Raw genomic sequence first — 26,817 nt, 5'->3', positions numbered from 1 at the left:
CATATATTCAAAAACACCGCCCACAAACACAACTCTGTGGGGGAAGTATTCCTGTTTCTTAGGAAACCAGAAACCGGAGGTAATCCTACATGGCTCAGGGCAGCTGCTCTGGACAAGTTCTTCTTGGGTTATTTCTTTTTCTGTTTCTTCTCAGCTAAGGGCAGACTTATTAGGATTTCTCATACGACAGCAAGGAGCAAAATGAAATGAAATCGTTCTTCAGTTAAGCAACATGGGAATGGAGCAGTGCTTTAAAAGAAAACGTGCTCTAGGAAGGAGAGGGGGAATGCAATTTGTAATGCCTGCATGAAAGATTCATAAACTAACTGGACTATGTGGCTGTTTAAATAACTGGGGAAGAATAAACCTGATTTATTTAGGTCAGTTAAATTCTACAAGCTGTCTGCAAAGAGCTGCCTTTACTTTCTACTGAATTAGGGTGACCAGATGTCTTGATTTTATAGGGACAGTCCCGATTTTGGGGTCTTTTTCTTATATAGGCTCCTATTACCCCCCACCCCCTGTCCTGATTTTTCACATTTGCTGTCTGGTCACCCTATACTGAATACATATTAGACTTTCAACAATCTTTAATACTTGCTGGATGGATAATTAAAAGAGCAGTAGGAAAATAATAAAGATTTTTCCACAAAAATGTACAGAAAAGCCCCCCCCCCCCAATTTCACAGATAATGAAAGTTTTGTGAAATGGCAGTTTTTTTATAAGAAATACATGCACCAGTTTGATATTTCTCATTTTTCAAAAATTGCCCTCTGTTAGAATGAAAATTTAAAATTTCTCTATTTACACTCAAAAATAGAATCATGGCCTTATTTTGGAGCAACTACCCCAGAAAACTTCGCAGCTCTTCTGTGAAGTTGAAATGCAATGTGAAAACTCTGATTTCACACAGCCCTAATATTTCCTGTAAAATAAACACTGCCACAATAAATATTTACTCTTATAGTAACCAGCACCACCAGTTAAATTCAATTGAATGACTCTCTTTGATTTCTAAGTATCATGGGTGAGATCCTCACCCCTACTCCTCTCTTTTATTTTGTGTAAAAGGGCTGGAGTGGCATGCATGACTGGCTTGAAAAGCCCCAGTTCCAGCTGGGGGAGAATTTGCCCAGTACAGGCACTGTGTAACACAGCCATAAGAGTGCCTTTTGACGTTGAGGAACCCCGGTGCAGGACTGTTTAAATGACATGGGGCTCTTCAGCACCCAGAGCAGACCAGGATGGGGATGGCACCTTAGTATCCCTCCCCCCCAAAATGGGCTGTGAATTCTGTGCTGTGCGTCTTAGTGGCACAGTGTAACAGGGTGCTGGCTAGGAGAAACAAGCCCTGTTCTAGAGGAAGAAGGGTATTAGTTGGGCTGGCTGAAGGGCCACGCCCTAATTACCAGAGTGGATCCACCTGCAGGCCTGGGTAGCCAGCCTGACCTATAAAGCTGGCTAAGAGACAGGAAGCAGGGGTAGACAGGAAAGGGAGAAGCATGGGCAGGAGTGCTGCCAGCTTTTTTGCCGCCCTAGGCGACAGAAGGTCCAGCCCCTGAAATGCCGCCCCCTACAGAGGTGGCGGAAGGTGCCACCCTTGAAATGCCGCCCCCTACAGAGGTGGCGGAAGGTGCCACCCTTGAAATGCCGCCCCCAACAGAGGCGGCGGAAGGTTCCGCCGCCGAAATACCGCCAATGACCGGGGCGGCCGAAGATCTGGCCGCTGCGGTCACCGCCCCCCAAATGTTAGCACCCTAGGCGACCGCCTAGGTCGCCTAATGGGTTGTGCCAGCCCTGAGCATGGGCTCTAGATCCCTGCTGGCTGGAAAGTTAGTAGTCTCCCAGAGGATTGGTGTGACGAAGTGGGACTGTTCTTAATGTTTCTTCTGAATACTGTGTGGATGCCTCAGTTTCCGGCCGACCCTCTGTCGCCTAGCAACTAATGGCCAGGCCCTTACCCCCTACAAGGGGATGCTAAAGGTGTGGGAGAACAAAAAGGTCAGGTGACCTCCTTGCCCGGAAAAGGAACTCAGCAGAGAAGGAGGGGCTTGAGGGGGTTTCAGTTTGAAGCTGGCTGGGGACTAGGAGTGAGGGCAGATGGGGGTGTCTGGCTTGCTGGGCCCCAGAATGGACCCGGCTGAGGGATCAGGTTCTCTGGACCTACAAGCTCTGTTTTAGACCATGTTCCTGTCATCTAATAAACCTCTGTTTTACTGGCTGGCTAAGAGTCACGTCTGACTGCAAAGTGGGGGTGCATGCAGGTCCTCTGGCTTCCCCAGGACCCTGCCTGGGCGGACTCGCTGTGGGAAGCACACGGAGGGGCATATGCTGAATGCTCCAAGGTCAGACCCAGGAGGTGAAGCTGCGTGAGCTTCTTGCCCTGAAGACAGTCTGCTCCAAGGGAGAGGAGGCTCCCCAAAGTCCTGACTGGCTTTGTGGGGAGCAGTTCGAGATCATCGCCCGGGGACTCTGTGACAGTTGATCTCTGTAAATACTTGTAAATAGTAGGTGGTGGGAACGGACACAAACAATAAAAGGACACGGGTGCTGCACTTCAGTTGGTCTCTGACTGCGTTTGTGGAGAGGCCGGGAGCAGGTGCTGCTACACACAGCATAGAATCTCAACCCAGAAAACCAAGGGAGGAGCCTGAAAGTAAGCATGGAAACCTTTAACTACCCTGTTTTGAGTCAGATTGAGTCAAAGCGCCTCATCCTCTGGTATGAGTGAGTTGTCAAAGCACCTCATCCTCTGGTATGAGTGAGTTGTGCTTGTCACAAGTCCAGAGTAGGATGGGTGGGATAAGGTGGCTTTAAAGCCACATTTGTGCTCCTTGATCTCTGGGCTGTGGAGGGGTATCAACTAGGCTGATTCATGAATGATCCATACGAATCACTGACTGTACCTTAAGCTGGTATCCCCTAGCAGAACTTTTTGGGAGGGTGGTCATATAATCACTACTGTTTGGACTCCCAGATTTATCCTGCAAGGATTTAGGTTCCCTTGTTGGTGCCTGAGGTGAAATTTGCATTTCCTTGTTCCAGCAGGAGTAAACTGAGCCCAGTGTCATCATTTGAAAGGCATCCTCTAAAATTCACTTTGAGATGCTAACATTGCAGCTGACAGTTGGGAAATACTGAAAGTAGCAGGAGCCAAATGGGAAGTTGTAGTTGAAACAGCATTGACCCTCTCTGAGGAGACTGGACCTGAGAATTCAAGACTTAAACAGGTTTATTTTACTGACTACAACTTCAGAAAAGTTACCCTTACTCCCCTTTCCATCGCCCATAGCACTTTGCTTTCTTCAGACAACAATGATTGTGTAATTTAGATTACGTTGGATGAAAGTCACCCTATAAATGCAAAGTACTTGTATTATTATTTCTAGTGCCTTCTGGTTTTGTATATCTGCTTTAAATAAACATTTCATATTTAATAACTTTTCATAAAGGAAACAGGATCTTACAGATAACATAAAAAGAAGAATATGTTTAATAAATGGGATTTTCTCTTTGTGCAAAATAAACAGTAGATTTTACTGGGATTTACACAAGTTAGATGCTTGCTTAGAAGTGACAGACTATTTGACTTTTATGCAAACTTCAGCTAGATTCAGTTTTAATGGGAAACCAGATAACACTCAGCACTTTTAAGTGGTTATGTCAAAGGAGAAAAAGAATGAAGCAAGATTCACAAATTCAAATCCTAGGGTCGGTTCCCCCACATCTCCCCTATCCTTGAGCCAGCAGTACCATACGAAAGAAGTGCTTTTGCTGCATTGCAAAAAAGTGAAACTTCTCTCATTTGTCTTGAATTTTTCACTAGGGGTATGTCTACACTACGAGAGTAGTTCAATTTTACTTAAAGCAAATTTGTGGAACCGATATTACAAAGTCGAGCGTGTGTATCCACACTAAGTACAGTAATTCAACGTTGTGAGTCCACACTAACAAGCGTCAACATTGGAAGCGGGGCACTGTGGGTAGCTATCCCACAGTTCCCGCAGTCCCCGCTGCCCATTGGAATGCTGGGTCAAGCCCCCAATGCCTGCTGGGGCAAAAATTGTTTCGAGGGTGGTTTTGGGTAACTGTCGTCATTCAACCCTCACTCCTGCCCTCCCTCCGTGAAAGCGCCGGCGGGCAATCAGTTCGCGCACTTTTCTGGTGATTGACAGTGCGGACGCCACAGCACCGCGAGCATGGAGCCCGCTGCGATCATCGCTGCAGTTATGGCCATTGTCAACACCTCGCGCCTTATCATCCACCTTTTTCAGAGGCAGATGCTGAAAAATCGGGCGAGGAGGCTATGGCAGCGTGGTGAGGACATTAAGGGTATGTCTTCACTTACCGGAGGGTCCGGCGGCAGGCAATCGATGTTCTGGGATCGATTTATCGCGTCTGGTTAAGCCGTAGACTTTTGGCTGCTTAAAGCTTAATTTACAGCAGTGCCCTTCTTTCACGTTCCAAGCAATGCTCCTAGTGTTGGCCAGTTCCTGCTGCTGGCGATCCGGCCAGCATGAACTCTGCCCCGTCCCACCCCCATCGCGGCTGTCCCTGGGAAAGATCCCTGCATGCTGCCGGCGAACTGCTCAGCATGAACAGTTCGCCTCCTCGCCCCCACCGTGTGGCTGTAAACCGCCGGTTACAGTTATTTAAAGGAACAGGCAATCAGTCCCCATACTAAAATTCCCCTAATTCAAACCAGGTCACCATGAGTGATATCACTCTGATGAGGATTACGGAGACAAAGAAAGACCGCATGCTGCGTGAATGCCAGCAAATACCAGGGCCATATGCCGCCATGCTTTGCCAGGCAATGATACCGGGGTACCTGCTGCTAGCCTGGCACGGAAAAGTTTCCTACTATGGAGGAGGCAATAAGGCCGCTCTCCCCAGGAACCTGATGCAAAGACTTTCACATTACCTCCAGGAGAGCTTCATGGAGATGTCCCAGGAGGATTTCTGCTCTATCCCCAGACATGTTAACAGACTTTTCCAGTAGCTGCACTGGCAACGACTAAAAAGTAAAGCGCCTAGGGCAAACTAATAATTAAAAACCCATTGCTAACATACCATTTCTATTCTATTCAAAATAAATGTTTAAAACACTTACCTACTGATCCTTCCCCTGATTCACGGTCCGTGTTACCGCCTTGGGAGGGTATCTCCGTGAGGGTGATGAAGAGATCCTGGCTGTTGGGGAAATCAGCGTTGAAAGCGCTGTCGACTGCCTCGTCCTCTTCATCTTCCCCGTCCGCGAACATCTCCGAGGAAGCGGCCGTCGACAATACCCCATCATCAGAGTCCACGGACAGTCGTGGGGTAGTGATGGCAGCCGCACCTAGAATGGAATGCAGTGCCTCGTAGAAACGGCATGTCTGGGGCTGAGATCTGGAGGGTCCGTTTGACTCTTTGGTCTTCTGGTACGCTTGTCTCAGATCCTTGATTTTCACGCGGCACAGCGTTGCATCCCGGCTGTATCCTCTCTCCGTCATGGCTTTTGAGATCTTCTCGTAGATCTTCGCATTCCATCTTTTCGATCACAGCTCCGAAAGCACGGACTCATCGCCCCACACAGCGTTCAGATCCAAGACTTCCCGATCAGTCCATGCTGGGGCCCTCTTTCTATTCTGCGATTGCATGGTCACCTCTGCTGGAGAGCTCTGCATTGTTGCCAGTGCTGCTGAGCTCGCCACGATGTCCAAACAGGAAATGAGATTCAAACTGGCCAGACAGGAAAAGGAATTCAAATTTTCCTGGGGCTTTTCCTGTGTGTCTGGTCAGAGCATCCGAGCTTGGACTGCTGTCCAGAGTGTCAACAGAGTGGTGCACTGTGGGATAGCTCCCGGAGCTATTAGCGTCAAATTCCGTCCACACTAACCCAAATTCGACATGGCCTTGTCGAATTTAGCGCTACTCCTCTCGTCGGGGAGGAGTACAGAAATCGATTTAAAGAGACCGCTATGTCGAAATAAATAGCTTAGTTGTGTGGACGGGTGCAGGGTTAATTCGAGTTAACGCTGCTAAATTCGACATAACCTCCTAGTGTAGACCAGGCCTAAGATGAAAAGCAGCTTTTGGAGGCAGAAAGTGTCATCCTTATACATCATACCGAAAAAACCTGGTCATTTCAAACAGTCCCATGAGTCTGTAATGGCTTGGAATGCTATTAAGCTGTAGTAATGTCCTCAGCTCTCTAGTAGGAGGTGAGGACTACAGAAGGCAAATGTCCCACCATTCAGTAGTGATACCTGCTGGCTGATTCAGAGAAGCATTAAACTAGCTCTGAACAGAGGTCAACTGAGTCTTTCTGTCCAGAAAATTGCCAATGTGATCTCAGCCTTTTACCCTGAATGAGTATGTTATATAATAGGAAAACAGAGGTCTTCAGTAAGATAAGACTAATTTCTGACCCCTTGCTCCCTATTACTGAGGTGTCATGATAAATGTATTTGTTTGTCCTGAGAGGGTGAGCAATTGTGCACCTGTCTCTCTGTGTGTGTAGGGAAAAGGGGGTGTGGCCACTGCTGGTAGAAGACAGCAAAATTTTCAGAAGCAAAAACCAAACAAACAAACCAGAGGCAAACAAGGTTTAGTAATTTTTTTTATTTTTGACATTTTCTAATTGAGTTAAAAATAACAACAAGAAAGAACAGAGCTGGGACTTTACAACTGCTAAAGCAGTGAAGCTATTTATGTGAAGAATTTAGAAGTTAAACATCATAACATCTGGTGATGCTTCAAAGACTTTCAATTAGAATCTAAAATGAAAAACTAATCTTTGTTAAATTATAATGCCACAGTTTTCAGTTCATGTGCCAACAAGGAACTTAATCAGGCATCATACTTCAGTGAACTCCAACATGGACATATTTTATTTATTGGATAATCATGTGCTTTTTTATCTTAAAACATCAATAGTTGTAGTTTCAGGAATAAAATGAAGTACTTAAAGAGCAAGTTGCAAAGCTGTTTGCTTAGTAACTATTCATGTTTATTTTCTAGGAGTTCAAAAGTTGCTTTTCCTTAGGACATATTAATCTACTCATGTAGCATTGTTCACATATTGACTGTATATAGAAAAGGAAGCTTCTTTAATCTGCCTCCTGGAGCAGGGCTTTCTGTAGGTATAGTTTAAAAAGGGCTTATATCCTTCCATTCATCCATTAAGCTCATGCTCCTTCAGGCCATGTTGATCTAACTGCTTCATCTGGGACAGCTGACATCACCACTGAATGCTGTGGTCGGGTTTTTTTTTCTGAAGCAGTAAAATTACCCAGAAAGAGTAGTAGGGTGTTCAGCTTGGAAAAAAAACCCAAACACTTGTGGGAAAGGTTGGCTTCTCCTCTGAAATATTTCTGAAGCTGAAAATGGGAATCTGGTATAGGACTCTGAAGCTGGAAAGGAAGGCATTGCAAGTAGCTGATACTTATTTTAAAACATACATTTGTATTCAATCTGAAGTCTCAAAAAAAGAAACAAAAACAAGATCAGGGTAGGAATTTGTATACAGCAGGGGAAGGAAAAGTAAAACTGTCAGACAGGCATATTTGTGACTTAAAATACAGAATGAGAGAGGACTGAATTAACACAAAGCCAGTCACGAATGCTGGTGTTGTTGTTGAATATGTATTTATTTGGGGCTGAATACAGTGTTCACGTATTCATATACGTGGGTTGGGGTTCTGTAGTCAAAAAGAGAAGAATAAAAGGAAAACACTAGGCCAGATTCTGCTCTCAGTTGCACTAGTGTAAGCACGGAGTAATTCCATTCATTGCAATGAGCTTACTTGCGAAATATACTGGTGTAACTTACAATAGAACTTAGTCCAGTGTGCTTTAACTGTGTTGTTTTAAAATAGGCTCTGAACAACTGATAGGAACACAAATGAAATTTAATTAAAGTCTTCTTAGGGCTAGGGACATTTATAAAGTAAAATAACAAGAGGGTCAGTTTGCCATATAGGTGTATCCAAGTGCTAACAGCCCTACACATTTATCACTATTTTGTATAACTATCACTATCTTTCATGGTACCAGAATCATCAACGATCATAAACATAATGGTCAGGCATGATGAACATGCCCGGTGTATATATAATGCACTGCATTACGTCAGGGCAGTAATAAAGCAAAAATTCAGACCAACAGAGGATACGTCCCATTTTCTTGTATTAAACTAGGGCCATGCAGCTGGGATGTTATAATTAATTGATGGCCTTTAAATGCTACCAATTTTGAACACCCCGCCAAATTAATGCTTAAATAGATTTACAAATATGTTCAGCTAAACATAATAAGTTAAGTCCTTTTATAGGCATTTTGAACTACAATATAAAGTGTTCTGAAGACTGTATGAGTTAGCTATCCATCTGTGGTATTTGTACCTCGTCTGGCACTTTGGCAGAGTATTAAGCACCTAACAAAATAGTAAACATGGCAAAAGAGTTAAGAAGAAAGTGTTGTCTCTCTCTCTGTCTACTTACAGGGATGTCTGAATTGATAGAATCAGGATTTATTTTTTAAATTGTTTACAACTGTTATTCCTTTAGATAAGGTGTAGCTTAGACTTCACTCTAAATATGTCAGGAGTGGGCTCCATCTGATTTCGTCCAGCAAGCAGATCCATAGTCAGGGTTTTGTTGCTCATAAAATTCAGTCCCAACAGCCTAATAGTCTAAGCTGAATCTCTCCTGTTGTATCAGCTGTAAGAGGTTGGGCAGTCTCTAAGGAAGTCCTGATTGGATCCTGACCAGGACTTTTAAGTGAATGTGTAACCAGTTGAGTTAGGGTTGTGGTTGTTTAAGTCAGGAGGAGACAAAAGCATTAACCACTGTGACTAGGTCCTTCACCCAAAAGGAAAGGCCACAAAGTCTCCCGGCCAGACAAAAACAGAAAATGACATTTCTCACCACTGCTAGAATCTGCATGCCCAGGAGCACTGAAGAGCCGATCGTGATCTGAATCTTCATATAGCTTTGACAATCTGTGGTCTGATGTCCCGAGTCTTGAGTTTCTGAAGGTGTTTCCCAATAAGTTCACTTCTGTCATTCCTAGGCTGAACTTGAGTGAATTACTCCTCGTAGGAGGTTGCATCTTGGTGATGGTGGTGGTTTCACTGGTGGAGAAGGAGACATACTGTTGAGTGTCATTCACTTATTGCTTGCACACAAGTCTGTGGCATCTCACAACCTCTCTGAGACATCTCTTGTAGATGTCAGAGAGGACTGAAGAGAAAATTGAGCCTTGCGGTCTCTGCATGATAAGGAACAGGGTAATGAGAAGCAGTTGCCCCAGTCATGACTCTGGATTCTAGCTGATAGGAATGAGTGGATTCAGCTGAGTGCTTCCTCATTCACTACCGCAAATTTCTGCATGCTTGTTGCCATCAGCGTACAGTCAATGGTGTTGAAAACTGAGAAGAGATCTAGCCACACTCCCACAATAAAGGTTTGTTTCCTTAATCCAAATTTCTCAGTTTTGAAAAAAACCATAACTTAGCTCAGGCTTGATGAAAATTTTGAGGAAGTTCTATGGCCTGTGCTAGACAGGAGTTCAGCCTAGAGGATCACATGGTCCCTTCCTGCCTTAGACTCTGTGAATTTTTGAAAATTGGCACAGGCTTGACAAAAGGTCTGTGAACTTTGGTGAATCTTATCTCGGTTATGGGGTTGTAACAGAACTGCAAATGAAGTGAGATTTAGAATGGAAGTTTCTTATAACCCATGTTTATAATCTATCCAGAATCCCTATACCAAAGGTTCTTCCAACATCTAATCTTCCTATTTTCATAATGCCAATTTTGTATCATGTCAATATAACATTCCAGGGCATTAGCTAATGAATCAAACTGAGTTTTGTTGCAAGTGCAACTAGATTTCTACTGGCTTAAAACAGGTCTGAAGATGGCTCATTAAAAGCATGATCTAAAATCTCTGTGTGAATACAAAACTATCATTTGATCTGCAAAGTTTGTTAATGATGTCAACTAAATTCAGCAGTTTATATGGGCTACGAATGACAAGAGGAGAATGCTCTCAAATTAAATACTGGACAGCTTGAATATACCTATACAGATTACTATGATTGCTCTCTAATATATAGAACATACAGGAAGTGCCTAATTTTAAAGCACTGAAATATAATAACAAAAACAATAAAATAACTTGCACTTTTGCAGCACCATTTAGCCAACAATTTCCAACTGTTTTACAGTATTGTTGAAGTAAGGCTCTCAACACATTTGTGACATAGGGAAGCTTTATTAACCCCATTTTAGAGATGAAGAAATTTAGGAACAAAGAAGTTAAATGACATTCCCCAAGAAAACACAGGAAATTTGTGGCACAGCCAGAGATAGACCCCATGCTGCCTGACTCACAGTCCTGTGCTCTAACCACAAGACTTTGTGAGGAAGCAGATTAATTATATGCAGTTGGCAGTGGGCAAGATTTTTTGTAACAGATGAAAGGGTGAATATATTGTCTGACCTACAATAAGCTGTAAATATATATGGTAAATCTTCATTTCACATAGCTATTGATCATTCTGCTCTCTACAGACTGTGTGCTAGTATTGATGGAAGATTTAGAGAAGAGCAGAGAAAGTGCTGCCTAATAATTGGCAAGCCACGCAGACTTTTTCATTGGAAACATAAATATGTGTGATGTATCTTTGCTAAGCAGATAAGCAGACATAAGTTTCCAGGTTAGCGCAAACCCTGTTAACAGAAATACCTTAACAAACACTAAAAATAACCTTTGCCAAAGCTCCAGCTGGATGGCTGCATCACAACCATGGGTTAAACATGCAACGATAAACAAAGACTAATAGCAGAGAGTTCAGCGGTGGATGGTATCCTTGAGTCATAGGCTTGGGAGTCTGAGAGGAACATTACCAATTCGCCTGGAAGAGGTCATGCAGAAGGCATTGCTCTTGTGCCAGTTAGTACCAGAAATTTTGCTTCAGACTTGATAGATACATCAATGTTTGGGGGCACGGAAATTTACTGTTAAAATTTGCACTGTCTTGCATATTGCTCATAGAAAATTATGCTGTTCTAAGGATGAATTTGCCAATTATGCAACTGTAACTCTCTAACCTTTATAACACTATTCAAAAATCTGTTCTTCTGCCATTACAAAGACATTTTTGCTAGTAACTATGTGTCAATCTTTTCTCTATTTGTTTAAAGTTCTTTTGTTTTTCTTCACATTTTCTTTGTCTTTAGACTCAGTGGATTAAAATCATCCTTGGTATGTAACTCCACTGAGGCAAAATAAGGTCACATGAAGGATTAATTTGTTCAGTTTCCTCATATTGATCTGGAATATGTGGAATATTTCACATGATGAAGATGCCAAATCTCCAGATGACTCATTTTTGTCTTGGGAAATTAGAAGAAAGAGGTGTAAGTGGCTGCATTAGCATATACTAATGGATCCATATAACAGCATTAGTTATTTGGCTTCATTGATTGCTTTGGTTGCAGTAAATATATGCCTTAATGAGTAACCACATGAATTTATTGGAAATTTCTTGCATCTCCTTACTTTATCCCTTTTCTGTCAGCTTTTGACTTTTGTGTCATGTCTGAATATAGACTACAATCTCTTCAGGATAGTGATTGTGTCTACTTGTTTCTGCAAATTGCCTAATACACTTTTGGGTGCTCAAAATCAACCACAGCAATAGCAATAACAATTATAATTATTATTATAATTGAGTGGCATGGAGAGGAAATATGAGTGGGATTATGGAATTGGGGGCTGCATGGCTAGACTCCTTGATCCGATAGGATTGTTTACTAAAGAACTTGGGTTAGGGTTGCCAACTTTGGTGGGACAAATTCCTGGAGATTTTATCACGTGACATAATCTTTAATGCATGGAGACTCCAGGACAATCCTGGGTTGGGAGGGTTGGCAACTCTGACTTGGGTGTACCACAGAGTTTTAGATAATGGGCACAGATACAGTTAACAGCTACAAAAATATTTAGTACTGTAACAGAGTCAGCCACCTCCTGAGCCCCCCTTTATGGCCAGGGGATGCCTCTCTAGTGCCCTGCCTCTGTTTTCCCCTTCTTCAGGGCTCCTTAAACTCCACACAGTCTCTTTCATCCAATCACAGCTCTTCTTGGGGGTCTGTTTCTTTAATAAATTAACAAAGTTCCAAAAAAACAGATACACAAAAAATCTTCCATCCAGTCCTAAATTGGGCATAGCTCCTCCTCCCTGAGGTTCTGTCCCTTCCTGCTCTCTGAGCAGCTGGAGGAGATGCAAGGCCTGGCCTGACTTTCTTTGCCCTCACCCAAAGGAAAAACAAGACTTTCTGCCAGGTCTTCTTACTCATCATGAACTCCCTTCCCTCTTTCCCTACAGTTTCTAGCTCTGCCCTCACTGAAACACCCTCCGACCCTTTATAGCCCAGATGCAGCCCCACCCTTTTAATTGGCTCAACTCAGAGCGCCTGCTCTGGCACAAGAAAGCTGGACTTATTTTAATTATAGGGGCTAGGCACCTTGTGACAAGCACTACCAGTATATAGAAACGGAGGATGAGAAAAACCATAGACATCAACAAGCTGCATATCCCTTATTAAACTCTGTACAAACCCCGCTGACAGAGGTGACTGTGTGTGGTTAAAACACTTTTAAGGACTGGAACATTCTGGGAAAGTATAGCTCCAAACATTTATCACTGGAGGACTGGAGAATGAAATGGGGCTGGATGTAGCTTATAAACAAGGATCCTTTCACTGTGCTAACTCGTTTATTTTTGTTGCTACTATACTTCTCTTATTACTATTTTGATCCAACAAGTCATTGTAGTTAAATAGAAAGATATAACTGGCTTCTCTGATCTGGGGTCATAACATTTTTACTAGTCCCATATACACCTCTACCCGATATAACACGAATTTAGATATAATGCGGTAAAGCAGTGCTCGGGGTGGGGGCGGGGCGGGGCTGCGCACTCCGTCGGATCAAAGCAAGTTCGATATAATGCGGTTTCACCTATAATGCGGTAAGATTTTTTTGGCTCCCGAGGACAGCGTTATATTGGGGTAGAGGTGTATTTCAAAGGTCATCAACAGTAACCATCATTAGAACTTTGGTACTCGGATTCTGTAAATGGGTCTACCTGCCATTTTGCCCTGACATTCAGAAAGGACGGGTGGTTTAGTAAAAGAGGGGAGTTCTGTCCATTAACATATCTCAGGCTCACCTTCCACATTTTTAATAACCTGGCAAAGAGAAGTTTACATTTGGTAGTAGCTGTCAAAGGATGACATGAATGCACTCCCACAAAGAGATTTTTCTTATATTTCACCGGGACAGTATGTATCAATATAGCACATGATGCCACTACCATTGTAGAGTACATCAGGTGACAGCATAGTGTAATTTCCACACGGTGCAGAGTGATGCATGTTACATTCAAAGAACCTCTTTAAATCACTGTATTGCTACATTTATGATGTGGCTATTTCCTTCTCTTTTGGGGGTCTCTTCTGAATACCATGTGCAGACTTTCCTCCTCCTCCTGTTATTTTTGAACACAACTGTTTCATCACATCACTGCAATTGGTTTCATTTCTGACATTTCAAATTGCCTCATCTTCACTGGACCCAAAAAAACAAATTTAGGACTTTTTCTAACAGGAACTTGGAAAGGAAGAGCGGACAGCCGAGAATCAATTAAGATTTGGCAAATATAAGGGATGTGCATCAAGTCTGTCTACTTCAGCATATCTCAAGTTAGTATTTTTCATTCACTTATGATGAGGCAGATAAAAAATGATCAGATACCAGTAAATTAGGAGTCTTTCATCCTAATCAAAGAAACATAATCTGATGAGTGAGATACTTCAGGTCTGTTATTATATTGCCACATCTCTTGTGTCATCGGGTTAAATGTTATGCTGCATGTCTCAGCAAAGATGTAGATGCATAGATGTAGGGATATACCTAATTTACAGAAATCATGGACTTTTCCTTTAGGCACATATAAAACTGCCAAGTTTTCAGCTACAGGCCTAACTGCTATGTGTACAAAAATGTGCAGACACCTGTAAAATCCGGCATTTGCATGCCTCAGTTGGGTAGCCAATCTGACTCTTTGTTTTCATGCACAGTGACCTAATCTGGTAATGCAAATGTAGGCTTTCATATGAAACAAACTTATGTTCCCACAACTCAACACATGGCTCACTGTGTCTTAAAACAAGAAATATAAATATGCTAACACTTATGTGCCATTCAATGCTGGGTATTATATGTTGCAGGAATTTCAGCCTTTCAGCTGATTATTTTTACTTTCATTTGTTGTGCCAGACTAACTGAGCCTGGTCCACTCATATACCACCCACACCCTGAGAGACAAATCAAGGAAAATAATCAAAGAGCAGGCAAGAGGCTGCAACTAGAAACAGCCTAAAACAAAGAGGAAAGAATGCAGGAAGCTATACAAGACAGTTGGGTTTGAATGAAGAAAACCTTTTCTAAAAAGTCAGATTTTTTTTTTTAAGCAAAAGTTTGACTTTTCCCATTCCTATCCTTAATAAGTAATGTCACGAGAGTCAGAAAGGATGAGGGTGAATTTTTCATACAAAAATCAGGGACCTGTCTGAAAAAACATTGAGACATTTGTTATGTATGGCCCCATACATCCATTGGCATCTGGCACTCAGAAAGCCAGTCATTTTCCCTACACATTGTTGTGAAACACTAAGAGTAATGTGGAACATTAATATCAATTACATACAAAGTTTCTGTTCATGTGTTGTTTCTCCTTTCTATTGTGTGGAGACACATTTTTAATGCAGTACACAGGGAGTTTCTCTCACAGTATTAGCTTTAATAATACAGGCCCCAATCTTGCAAACACAGATCTGCTGTAGGGATTGGGATGTTGGCCATCATGCCTAATGGTTAAGTCAGGAGCCAGTGTCAGACTCATGTGACAAGCCAAAGGTCAGAGCCAGGGCCAAAGTCAGCAGTCAAGCCAAGGGTCAGAGATGGAATCAGAATCAGGAGTAGGAGCAGGGAGCTAGAGTGAGGCAGGAAAGTGGATCAGCCAGGGATCTTGGATAAGGAGGACAGGAACCAGGAACAGGCTTGGAGGCAGGAACAGGCAGAGAGGCATGGCTCAGGAGTCAAGCAAGTAGGCATGGTCCATAGTAGCAGCCAGCCAGGAATTCACCTAGTTGTTCGGACAACTTCTTGTACCTCTTTCTGGTTAAATAGTGCATCCCAGTCACTAGGTGCAGGGACATCAACCCCACTCAGGAGCTTTGTAGGCCCGGCCCTTCAAGAGTAGAGCTTCACTAGCCCCCTTCTCAAGGGGTATGGAGCTGCTAGGTGGTGGCCATGGTCTGAGTAGTGCCTGAGTACCCCATGGGGGGTTCAGGTTTGAGGCCCATGATCCCTCACAACTGCTAGCAAAAACTCATGCACAGCCCCACTGATGCCAAGAGTATTCCACCATGGCTGACGTGTTCATGTTACTGAATTCCAATGCAAGATCAAGGCCCTACCTTTCATGTACTTAATGTCCTTCATCGGAGGATTTAATTAACTAACATTCATTAACTGGCCTCCCATCCCTCCTTTAAGGTGTTATAAATATTTTACAGATTGGCAATCTGAGACCCAAATGACTCATTTTGATGTCATATGATTTATTTGACAACAGTAAAGTTACTCCTTGTTTACACTAGTGCAATTAAGATCAGAATCAGGCTCAAAGTGATTTCCCCAAGATCACTCTGAAGCATACAGAACAGAATCTAGGAGTTCTAAGTCTTTTGCCTTGCTCTAACCACTAGAAGGGCTGGAAAGCTCACCAGAAAGCCCATTCTCATAATGTATCCAGACCAGTTTTGCAAATTCAGGAGTTTGAATAAAACTCGGATGAGCATACAAAATTTCTGGGTCCTTATTCAAACTGAACACCTAAAGCTCCTGAGGTTCATCCATCTCTATAAAAAGAACAGGAGTACTTATGGCATCTTAGAGACTAACAAATTTATTAGAGCATAAGCTTTCGTGGACTACAGCCCACTTCTTCAGATGCATATAGAATGGACATATATTGAGGAGATATATATTGTTATATAACCCACAGAATCCCCCCTACCAGCACTACAAAAAAAAAGGATTCTGCGTGGACTCCTCCGGATGGTCAAAACAACAGACCGGATTTCTACATAGATTGTTTCCGTCAACGTGCAAAGGCTGAAATTGTGGAAAACCAACATCACTTGCCCCATAACCTCAGCCATGCTGAACACAACGCCATCTACAGCCTCAGAAACAACTCTGACATCATAATCAAAAAGGCTGACAAAGGAGGTGCTGTCATCATCATGAATAAATTGGAATATGACCAAGAGGCTGCTAGACAGCTCTCTAACACCACATTCTACAGGCCATTGAGACGGAGACATCGAAAGTAGGATTCTAGGTCACCGAAGAACTGTATCATGTTCGTGGGTCTGGAGGGACAAAAGGAGAGGCCCCGAGATAGGACAGACTCTTCTGCAGGGCTAAGAGTATAGCTGGAAAGATTAACAATATTGTTGCGTGGGTTAAGGGAACTACTGTTGTGGCTCCTTGTGGCATGTAGCAGTTTAGATAGTTTAGTGTCCTTTTTCCTTTGTAGAGAGGCAAAGTTTGTATTGTAAACGGCTTGTCTAGTTTTTGTAAAGTCTATCCATACCATATATATCTCTCAGAGCTGTTAAGACAACTCCCACCTGTTCATGCTCTCTGTATGTATGTATATATATCTCCTCAATATATGTTCCATTCTATATGCATCCGAAGAAGTGGGCTGTAGCCCACGAAAGCTTATGCTCTAATAAATTTGTTAGTCTCTAAGGTGCCACAAGTACTCCTGTTCTTTTTGCGGATACAGACTAACACGGCTGCTACTCTGAAACCATCCATCTCTGTAGTAATTCTCTGTGTCTTGAAGGAATAGGATTAGAGCTTAATTTAATGCACTGCTCTCTTTCTACCTGTCTCATGTTTTGATTTTTGTCATATCCCACAAGACAAACAGGATTGGACCAGGTCATTGCTTGGATTAAAGAGCTCCAAAGAACACTCAGATACAGGGAGTGATGATTTAGTAGGTGGCACTCTTCTATCAAGTCAGGTACTAAAAAATGCTTTAGAGTTATAGAGTGCCCTCGCCTGCAGGTCATATTCCAGTAATGGATAAATTCATGAGTGCCATCAATTTGTGCATTACTATGTATTTGCATATGGATACTGGTATCTGTGCATGCAGTAGTTAGGTGAACAGGTACCCAACTTTCAAGTATAAATGCTCTTTGCTGTACCACAAATACAGGGTTTTGTATGCACAGACAGATATACCCTGAATGTGGCAGACTCCATTAAGAATGTTTGTAGGTAATTTGTCCCTTACTATGTAATCTTACTCCTATGTCAATTGTGTGTACCAGCACTCTTTGCTTAATTAAATGTTTGGAGTGCACTGTGTTGCAGGCGGTGTACTGAAAACTGATAAAAAAGAAAGTTAAAAACTACCATGAAACAAATTCCTCTGCTATTTTTAATGATTATCAAGATTTTTGTGCTTTTGCAATTATAGTACCAAACAATAGAGTTACCATCTCTAATAAGTCACTCATAAAGTAGCCTTTGGTCAATAGGAACTTGATCACTAAACTTTTCTTTATATTATTATACACACAGGAGATAAAACAGATAAACTTCTGACTTCTCAGTGAAAGAGCTGCATGGAATGTATTGGAACTTGGTGTAAACAAAGTACAGTATGTAATATTATAAATGTAATTCACAGATGCCATGAACTATCTAAAAATAATACTTTGCTCCATAGTTCACTGATCAAAAAAAGTGCAAAGATGGATTAATGATCCCATAGATCAATATTCCGTAACTCACTTTCATGACCGATAGCTTCAGGTCTCTGACTGCTTTCCCTGATAAATTGTTTGTTGTTCCTTTAGGTTCAGACATTGCTAACTTACTCTTTAGGAAAGGCAGAAAGCAGCAACAGTAGTTATCATACTCATGGAAAGAAAAACACCAGAACTAAGTGTGCCCTTTCAAGTGAAGTATATGATTAGAGAGCAGGCAAGGCAACATAAGAACATTTTAGGAACTGTGACAGGAAAAGGCTGTCCAACCCAACATGCCTGGGCTTATTTTTTTTTCTCTTTATTTTATCTTAAACCTACTTCCCTCCTTCATTGTACTCCTCAATTCATTTCTCCTCTAATAACAAGTCTAGATGTCTCTTGAACCCAGTACCATTGCATAGCTTTCTTAGCTTTAGCATAAAGTGGTTCTGATATATTTCCCTATTATGTCCCCTAATTTTGAATTTCATACTGAATACTAATGTATTTGCCTCCAGATTTAAAGATAGGGTGCAGCCAATCCACAGAGTGCTGCTCAGGAATGTGTGCATGTGTGTAAAGCTGGCATGGTTTTACCCTCCCTTGATCCTGGCTCCTATGCCAAGCTAGAGCAGCCCAACAGCTGTTCTAATTTATGTTATCAATGGCCACAAGAGATTGAAATTAGAGCTGAGTGTGAAATGTATTTCCCTTATGTCAAAACTGTCAAGATTTAAAAAATGTTCCTGTTGCACACTGGAATAAAAATGAGAACTTTTGAATTCGCCCTTCCCCCCTCTCAAGAAAACAGACAGAGTGACCTCCCCTGAACATTCCAGGTGAGTGCCCCAACCACTGGGATATTGGCTTTTCTGGAGTGGACTCTCTCTCTCGCTCTGTCCCTGAGCAAAGATCCTATCCTGGACCTGAGACACCTACCTAATGAACATTTAGTTAAAACCAACCCTTTCCCACAAATGTCAACATTTCTGACTAGCTATAGTTGTAACTACTATTGAGGATCAGCGTGGTATCGGGACATCCTAGCCATGGCTTCTTTTTCCTTGTTATGCAGCAGCAGGAAGAGGGAGTGGCATAGAGACCCCACTGGTCACAGTAAACCATCAGAGTATCACCTGGGAATGGGATGATGTTCCCAGGGCTGGCTAAACAAGTCTATGCTGGCTGTGTGGCACAACATGGCCACACTGGCCTGGGAATCTAACCCTTTTGTTTAGAATACTCTCATCCAAATTACTTACAACTCAGTATCTCTCTAGAGGTCTTAAAATGGACCCTGCAGGTATTTCTCTTACAGACTATTACCTCTTCCCACTTGAAGAATTCCCATGTGTTGCTAGCCTGTGTTGTCTCATTCTTGAGAAAATTTTCTATAGAGCATCCTTCTTTAGCTCTTATACATTGCTCTGTACCTTCTCCATTCATCTCAGGTGTGGAACAGTGTTAAATACCTTTTGAAAAGGTAATTAAATTACATCCACTTAATTTCCCATATTTGTCCTGGCAGCAATATCTTCAAAGAATCCCACCAGGTTAGTTAGAGTGACCTCCCTTGCTTGAATACACACTGATTTTCTCAAGATGTTATCTCCACTACCCGCCTTAAAATAGCTCCCAATAATTTCTTTACAGCCAAGTTTAAAATCACTGGGCTATTGTCTCTTTCCCACCCCCATCTTTGCTTCCCTTTTTTAAAAAAATAAATAAATAATGTCTTTATCCTGGCTGTTCTACTCAATGATCTCTCCTGAATTTAGTGATTTTTTTTTTTAAAACCATCTTCTTCAAAAGGTTCATTGGTTCTTTCTCTTCTCCCATTCAATGCTCATGGGTGGATATTTTCTTAACTTGGTGCACTGTTTGTTTTAAGCAAATTTTTCTCTAATCAATTCTATTATCTGTACAATACTAAATATTGCTTCTTTTTTGTCCCTGCACGAAGACTGATTCCTAGCACAAGCAGTGCTCTACCCATTTCCTCTGTAAAGATGGAAACAGAGTAATGGTTTAACAATTCTTCTGTTTTCTGTCTCTCATATAATCTTTCCATTCTCTATTTAAGTACTCCTCTGATTATTTTGTCTTTAATTTGTTGGTATATTTGGCTAGATTCTCCACCAGTGTAAATCAGCATCACTCATTTAAGTCAATGCAGGTAGGCCTATTTAACTCAGCTAAGGAGGTGTCCCATATATTAATATATATTGTATTATTTTATATTGCTTTTATTTTTAAGATCCTAATTTGGCTTTGGAGGAGTTTTTATATCTTTCCCATTCTCCTCCTTCCCAACTTCTCTTTAACAGCCAGAAGCTTACTACAGAGCCTGCTGTAGCAAATTCACTTTCTGCTACATACTTTTTCTGTTCAGATGCAGGGCTTACTCAGCACTGAACTCCGACTCAGCTAAAACCCCTTTGTATTGACTCTGTTACTGCCTCTGGCTGGCCTCTCACAGCTCATGATGCACTTTCACTTCCTTTTTGGGCCTTCTTTGCTTACAGCATGTCTCTCAATACTCCACGAGAAACGATGTGATCAGTCAGCACAATCATTTCCATTTATATGTATTCAACAGCCACTCTGATCCTGTCCGGCCCCTGATGGAGGGCCCCCAACAGCACAATTGCACAAGGTATGAGTGTGAGAACGTGGTATTTTGGAATGTATGCTAGTGAGAGATGGGCAGGAATGGCACCAGAAGATCTACTGCTGCTCACTTGCATTGCAGTCATTTGGGAGAGAGAGATGCATTTGGACCACAGAATAGTAATGGAGAAAAATAAGGAGTAGATTAGTTAGTATAGTCCAGCTGATTTGCACCATTCCAGCAGTGCTAAGGAGCTGTAAATCCAAGCTTCAGAACCAGTTACTGCTATAGGGTTACCATACGTCCGGATTTTCCTGGACATGTCCGGCTTTTTGGTCCTCAAATCCCTGTCTAGGAGGAAATGCCAAAAAGCCAGACATGTCCGGGAAAATAGGGAGAGAGGGGTCGTGGGGCTTGGGTCTGGGCTGGAGCCGCTGGGGCCAGCGGTGCTCGGCCAGGGCCAGTGCCAGTCCCGGGCTAGAGCCACTTGGTCAGAACCGGGGCCTGAGCCGAGCTGGGCCGGAGCTGCTGGGAACGGGGCCGGGGGTGCCCGAGCTGCTGGGGCTGGCGGTGCCCAGGCCGCTGGGGCCGGCGGTGCTCGGCCAGGGCTGGTGCCGGGCCAGAGCCGCCGGCCGGCGGTGCTCGGCCAGGGCCGGTGCCGGGCCGGTGCCGGGCCGGAGCCGCTCGGCCGGAACCGGGGCCCGAGCTGAGCCGGGCGGGAGACACCGGGGCCAGAGCCTCTTGGCGAGGCCAGCTGACTGCCGGAGGAAGCCGCTCAGCCAAGGGGGACGGACTGGGCCGCGCCTCCTCGCGCCCCGCACCAGCCCCAGCTTACCTGCTGCCTCCCTGTTTCAGGCTTCCCGCGAACATTTGATTCGCGGGAAGCAGGGGAGGGGGAGGAGCAGGGGGCGGAGCGTTCAGAGGAGGGAGCGGAGTTGAGGCGGGGACTTTGGGGAAGGGGCGGAGTTGGGACGGGGCTGGGCTGGGGGTGGGGAAGGGGCGGAGTTGGGGCGGGGCCAGGGCCCAGTGGAGTGTCCTCCTTTTTTTAAAATTAAAATATGGTAACCCTACTGGTGGATAACCACATTTCCTATTGATCTGGGAATTCACAATTCAGCTGAATTTATTTAAGAATCAAGGCCGTATTGTGCAACACTTAAAACTCATCATTTGCCACTCCTTTGTGCTTGCTGTACAGCAATTATTTCCAGTTCCAAGGACAGGAAGATAAAGTGGTCACTGTAAGTGCTGGGGCAGTGAATAATCAATTTTTAATGCCCCGCACTGTGAAAATTAAGTTAAAGGCCAATATCTAAAATAGCAATTATTTTCTACTTGAGCCTTTTGAGCAACTTTAATGATACTATTTTTTAGTGATGCTTTAATCATTTGTATTAACTAAACAAATCAGATAAATGAAAAAATTAAAAAGAACAGAACACAACACCCATTTTTGAGGCTAATGTCTGATTTGTTCTAATAAGAAATCCTTTTTGGCAGATTTACAAGCATGTGTCAGACAAATGTTTTACAACAAAAACATTTTGCTAGAATCACAGGCTGATAGAATGACTGATTATAATTTAAGAGCTCTTTTGTTCTGACTCCTCAGTGGTCTCTTCATGTGCTTACAGTATGAGATTCATTTCTAGCTGAAATTAAATCCATATGTGCTGGAGAAAAATCTATCCATTTTTCTACTCTGATGTCTTTTTTTTAACATGACATTTTCACAACACAAGATAATTGTTTTAGACTTTTAGCAAATGCAGCAGAAAATTAAGTTTAACTCCCGAATGCCCAAGATATACACAGTGCATTTCTAGAAAGGACCCATTAAAAAGCATTGTACATTTTGCCTATGCATTAAAATAGTACCTTAAAAGACAAAGATTTACATTCAAGGAGATATTGAAAGAGTTGATAGCTAAAGGGAAGAAGCCAAAATTCTACCTATTTATATGCTCCAGATCCTTTACCACAATACTCTGGCACCTCACAATCAGTTCTCTTAGGTAGTGACATATTATACCCATTTTAGAGATTTAAGACTTGACTAGTGTTATAGTCTTTGGCAGAACTGGGAACTGAACCCAGTCTCAAAGTTCCAATCTGGTGTTTTTACCACAAGATCATCCTTCCTTCACGTGATTAAACTGTTGACCTCTGGAAAGACACTGATATTTATATCTGTTCATATTTGGGTTTAGTTTTTTGCTCCAAAACATCCTTGAATCTTTTGCAACCAAAAGGTCCCTGAAATTCTTTGGTAGCCTAGTGGGACCTCTTGGGCTACAATCCACAGTTAAAAATCCTTAAATTTTAAATAGGGAGGTTGTGCTCAGTCCCATAATGGCGTTTGCCCACACCAACACAACATAAGTAAAGAGGGCCCTGGTGTTCCCTGGTGCCACATGATAATGTTCAGGGACAGTTCCTCGGCAGCTTCTAGTCAGAAGGATACCAAGGACAGCTGAATTTGGCAGCCAGAGGGCCTCTGATGATTAGCAGGATCCACGATCCACCTTGTGATGAAGAATAAGTGGAACTTTAGATGGGAGGGACAGAAGTCACTAGGAAGCTTATGTAAATCTTTCACACAAATTTTGGATTTTTATGCTATTTGCTTGGACCAACAAAATATACCAGTAATTTTCATATGATATATTCAGATTAGATTCATATTCAGGACTGAATGTAAATCAGTGTTGATCTATATTTCCATACATATTTATTTAAAACCACAATCTAGCTCTGAAGAAATGCCCTGCCCACAGTTATACACCTCTATCCCGATATAACGCTGTCCTCAGGAGCCAAAAAATCTTACCGCGTTATAGGTGAAACCGCATTATATCAAACTTGCTTTGATCTACCGGAGCGCGCAGCCCTGCCCCCTCCCCCCCCCCCCCCCCCGGAGCTCTGCTTTACAGCGTTATATCCGAATTTGTGTTATATTGGGTCGCGTTATATCGGGGTACAGGTGTACATTCCCACCCATGTTTTACTTTGAAATACCGTTTCTCTAAACAGAGACAATTCTGTCATTCCTGTGTGCCATATGTTCTTGTCTGAATATTCTTCTATGCAATACCAGTGGCTTAGTGCTCACCAATGCTCACAGGCTAACTTGGTTAAATTGTTTACTTTTCAGGCTTTTTCTTTCTGTACCTTTATGTGCATATTACATACATCTGGGGTCAATTCACTGTTTGCCCCCGGTGTAGAGTGACTAGTGATTCAAAGCTGACAAGATGGCAACGCCCAGAAGTCACAAAAAATAGAGTGAGAGGTCTCTCACCTGGAAAATAGTTTAACTTATTCTGTTTCTGACAGAAGTTGACATCCCCTGAATTATTAGCTTTTATGGTTCCACACAATAAGCATCTCACACAGGCTCTAAAACGGAGGTAACAGTTTACAGCTTCACTGAGATTAGTATACTAATCAGGCTAACCATCCATAAGAACCAGCATAGCTCACCTACTGAGAATTCAAGTACACTTCTTCCCTATTACCTTTACAACACACAGAAAAGCAAGAGGGTCTTTTTTATACTTAATTCAGCTACAGAATAAATAACAGAATACATTAGCCCAGCATGTGGCTGATAGTGTAACACAAGAAAATACAGACACTGCGGTTTTTTTAAGATCTAGAAATGTAACAGAACCAAACAGTATATGCTTCCTATAGATCTCGCCTAACCTGAATGTTACTCTTATTATGGTAAACATTGCTCATCCTCATTCATTATTACAGGTTTGTAATAGAAATACAGTCTCAGTTTTCCGGAATAATTTTAATTGACCATATGGCAAACAAGCTGTCTAAGGACTTTATAGCAGTAAAAACTTCTTCTGAGGCTATTACTTAGTTGTCCTATTCAGTCACATTTGTAAAATGTTTAATTTATTAATGCAACCAATTTTAAATAATTTCAGTGATCTTATTAGTGCCTCTCCTTAGTATACTGTACATCTTCCAAAGACTCCACCCGATTGACCCATGAGTTAGGATAGCTTAGCAGCGAGAAGAAATCTGCCCTAAAGCAGACTCAGTTGGCCACAGAAATATCAGAAGTACTTGTGGCACCTTAGAGACTAACAAATTTATTAGAGCATAAGCTTTCGTGGACTACAGCCCACTTCTTCGGATGCATATAGAATGTTCCATTCTATATGCATCCGAAGAAGTGGGCTGTAGTCCACGAAAGCTTATGCTCTAATAAATTTGTTAGTCTCTAAGGTGCCACAAGTACTCCTGTTCTTCTTTTTGCGGATACAGACTAACACGGCTGTTACTCTGAAAGAAATATCAGAAATACTATTGTTGGGGTATTTCCAGGTAACCCAGAGATTCTGTAGTGTCTCCTAGATAACCCTAAATACATGGAATGTAGGGAGTTTGGCTGGTGGAAGGAGCTGTGACCAGGACATTAATGCACTCCAGCAATCTCTGGGTCTCTTGGGGCCATTAGAAGCCTGTGTAACTTACAGTAACCTTCATGCTCTTTAAAAAGGTGAGGCCCAGGGTGTAAGTGGAAGAGTGACATAAAAACAAAAGGTTTAAATTTGAGAATGTGGATAGTCAGAAGAAAGATACTTGCAGGAAATTGGCAAGGATTTTTTTTTTGGCTCTGAGAGATAATATAGAATCATAGAATATTATACACACTTTCTCATGTCATGTGGATGACATGATGCTTTACCCTTATGTTGTTGTAAAGTATTACATTGAAGAATTTGACTAATTTGAAAACTGACTGAAAGTTTCAATTCTTTGCAGGTCTTTCAGTACATGTTTAGTTAAAGATTATCCGGTTTTCACTACATATCTACTATCAAGACTTAAATGACTGTCTGGAATGGTTACAGGGTTCATGGTCACAGGGTTTGTGGTCCTACACAGTTCTAGAGAGGACCAGAATGTGTTGCAGAGGGAGCTTAATAAAGAGAGGAGACTTCCCAGTCAGGGAGTTCTATAGTTACTGCTTGTGGCATGGGTCTTTGTATTTATGTTCTCGCACTACAAGATATCAGAAGTGAGTGAATCCTTCTCTCTAAAGAAGGAGTAAAGGAAAGAATAGAGATTCCCAGACTACTAGAGTGCTGAGTGAGTGGAAACAGTTGAAAATCAGGGAGGAGACCTGTGAAAGCTGCACAAGAAGGAGGCATAGTCCTGTCTCAATGCAGTAATGGAGTCCATAGTACATAGACTCTGTTAGAGAAATTTAATTTTGGTAACTGAACCATCTGTCCTTGCTGGATCTGGAGATCCCTCACTTTCACAGACCTTGGGAGGCAGGCCAGTCCTCGCCCACAGACAACCTGCCAACCTTAAGCATATTCTCACCAGCAACCACGCACCGCACCATAACAACTCTAACTCAGGAACCAACCCATGCAACAAACCTCGATGCCAACTCTGCCCACATATCTACACCAGCAACACCATCACAGGACCTAACCAGATCAGCTACAACATCACCGGCTCATTCACCTGCATGTCCACCAATGTTATATATGCCATCATATGCCAGCAATGCCCCTCTGCTATGTACATTGGCCAAACTGGACAGTCACTACGCAAGAGGATAAATGGGCACAAGTCAGATATCAGGAATGGCAATATACAAAAACCTGTAGGAGAACACTTTAATCTCCCTGGCCACACAATGGCAGATGTAAAGGTAGCCATCTTACAGCAAAAAAACTTCAGGACCAGACTCCAAAGAGAAACTGCTGAGCTCCAGTTCATTTGCAAATTTGACACCATCAGATCAGGATTAAACAAAGACTGTGAATGGCTTTCCAACTACAGAAGCAGTTTCTCCTCCCTTGGTGTTCACACCTCAACTGCTAGCAGAGCACCTCACCCTCCCTGATTGAACTAACCTCATTATCTCCACACTGATTTATACCTGCCTCTGGAGATTTCCATTACTTGCATCTGAAGAAGTGAGGTTCTTACCCACGAAAGCTTATGCTCCCAATACTTCTGTTAGTCTCAAAGGTGCCACAGGATCCTCTGTTGCTAACTACATGCAGTGTTAATCTGCTTCCAACTAGCCACTCTTACTCTGACTGGGAAATGTGAATTTGAAAAGGCACAGCTAAAAATTGGAAGACACATAATTAGCAAACAGGGAATTCAGCTGGATACAGAAAAACTGAAAGTATTGGTCACTTTACTGAAACCCCAAGATGTTTCTGCTGCAAAAAGATTCCTGACATGGTAAATCATTTTGGGAAATTCTTACCAAATATCTATCATTAACAAAACTTGTAAGAGATTTCCTTAATG

The 26,817-nt window shown here is 42.4% G+C and overlaps 1 protein-coding gene across 2 annotated transcripts in view; it reads right to left on the bottom strand.

The window, feature by feature from the left end:
• Window positions 1-26,817, bottom strand: part of ARHGAP28 (Rho GTPase activating protein 28) — a 167,266-nt gene that overhangs the window by 99,218 nt on the left and 41,231 nt on the right. The window contains exon 1 of one of the 2 annotated variants that reach the window (XM_054017581.1): window positions 8,914-9,119. The exons of the other annotated variant lie outside the window; for it this stretch is intronic. The gene's annotated coding sequence lies outside the window, so the exon portion shown is untranslated. Of the gene's footprint in view, window positions 1-8,913; window positions 9,120-26,817 lie in introns of those variants that run through there. 2 annotated transcript variants of the gene reach the window in all.

This window comes from Malaclemys terrapin, chromosome 2 (assembly GCF_027887155.1).
Source record: "Malaclemys terrapin pileata isolate rMalTer1 chromosome 2, rMalTer1.hap1, whole genome shotgun sequence".
Taxonomy (NCBI): Eukaryota; Metazoa; Chordata; order Testudines; family Emydidae; genus Malaclemys; species Malaclemys terrapin.
The sequence above is the reverse complement of the archived record's forward strand: the minus strand, read 5'-3'. Positions and strand labels throughout refer to the sequence as shown.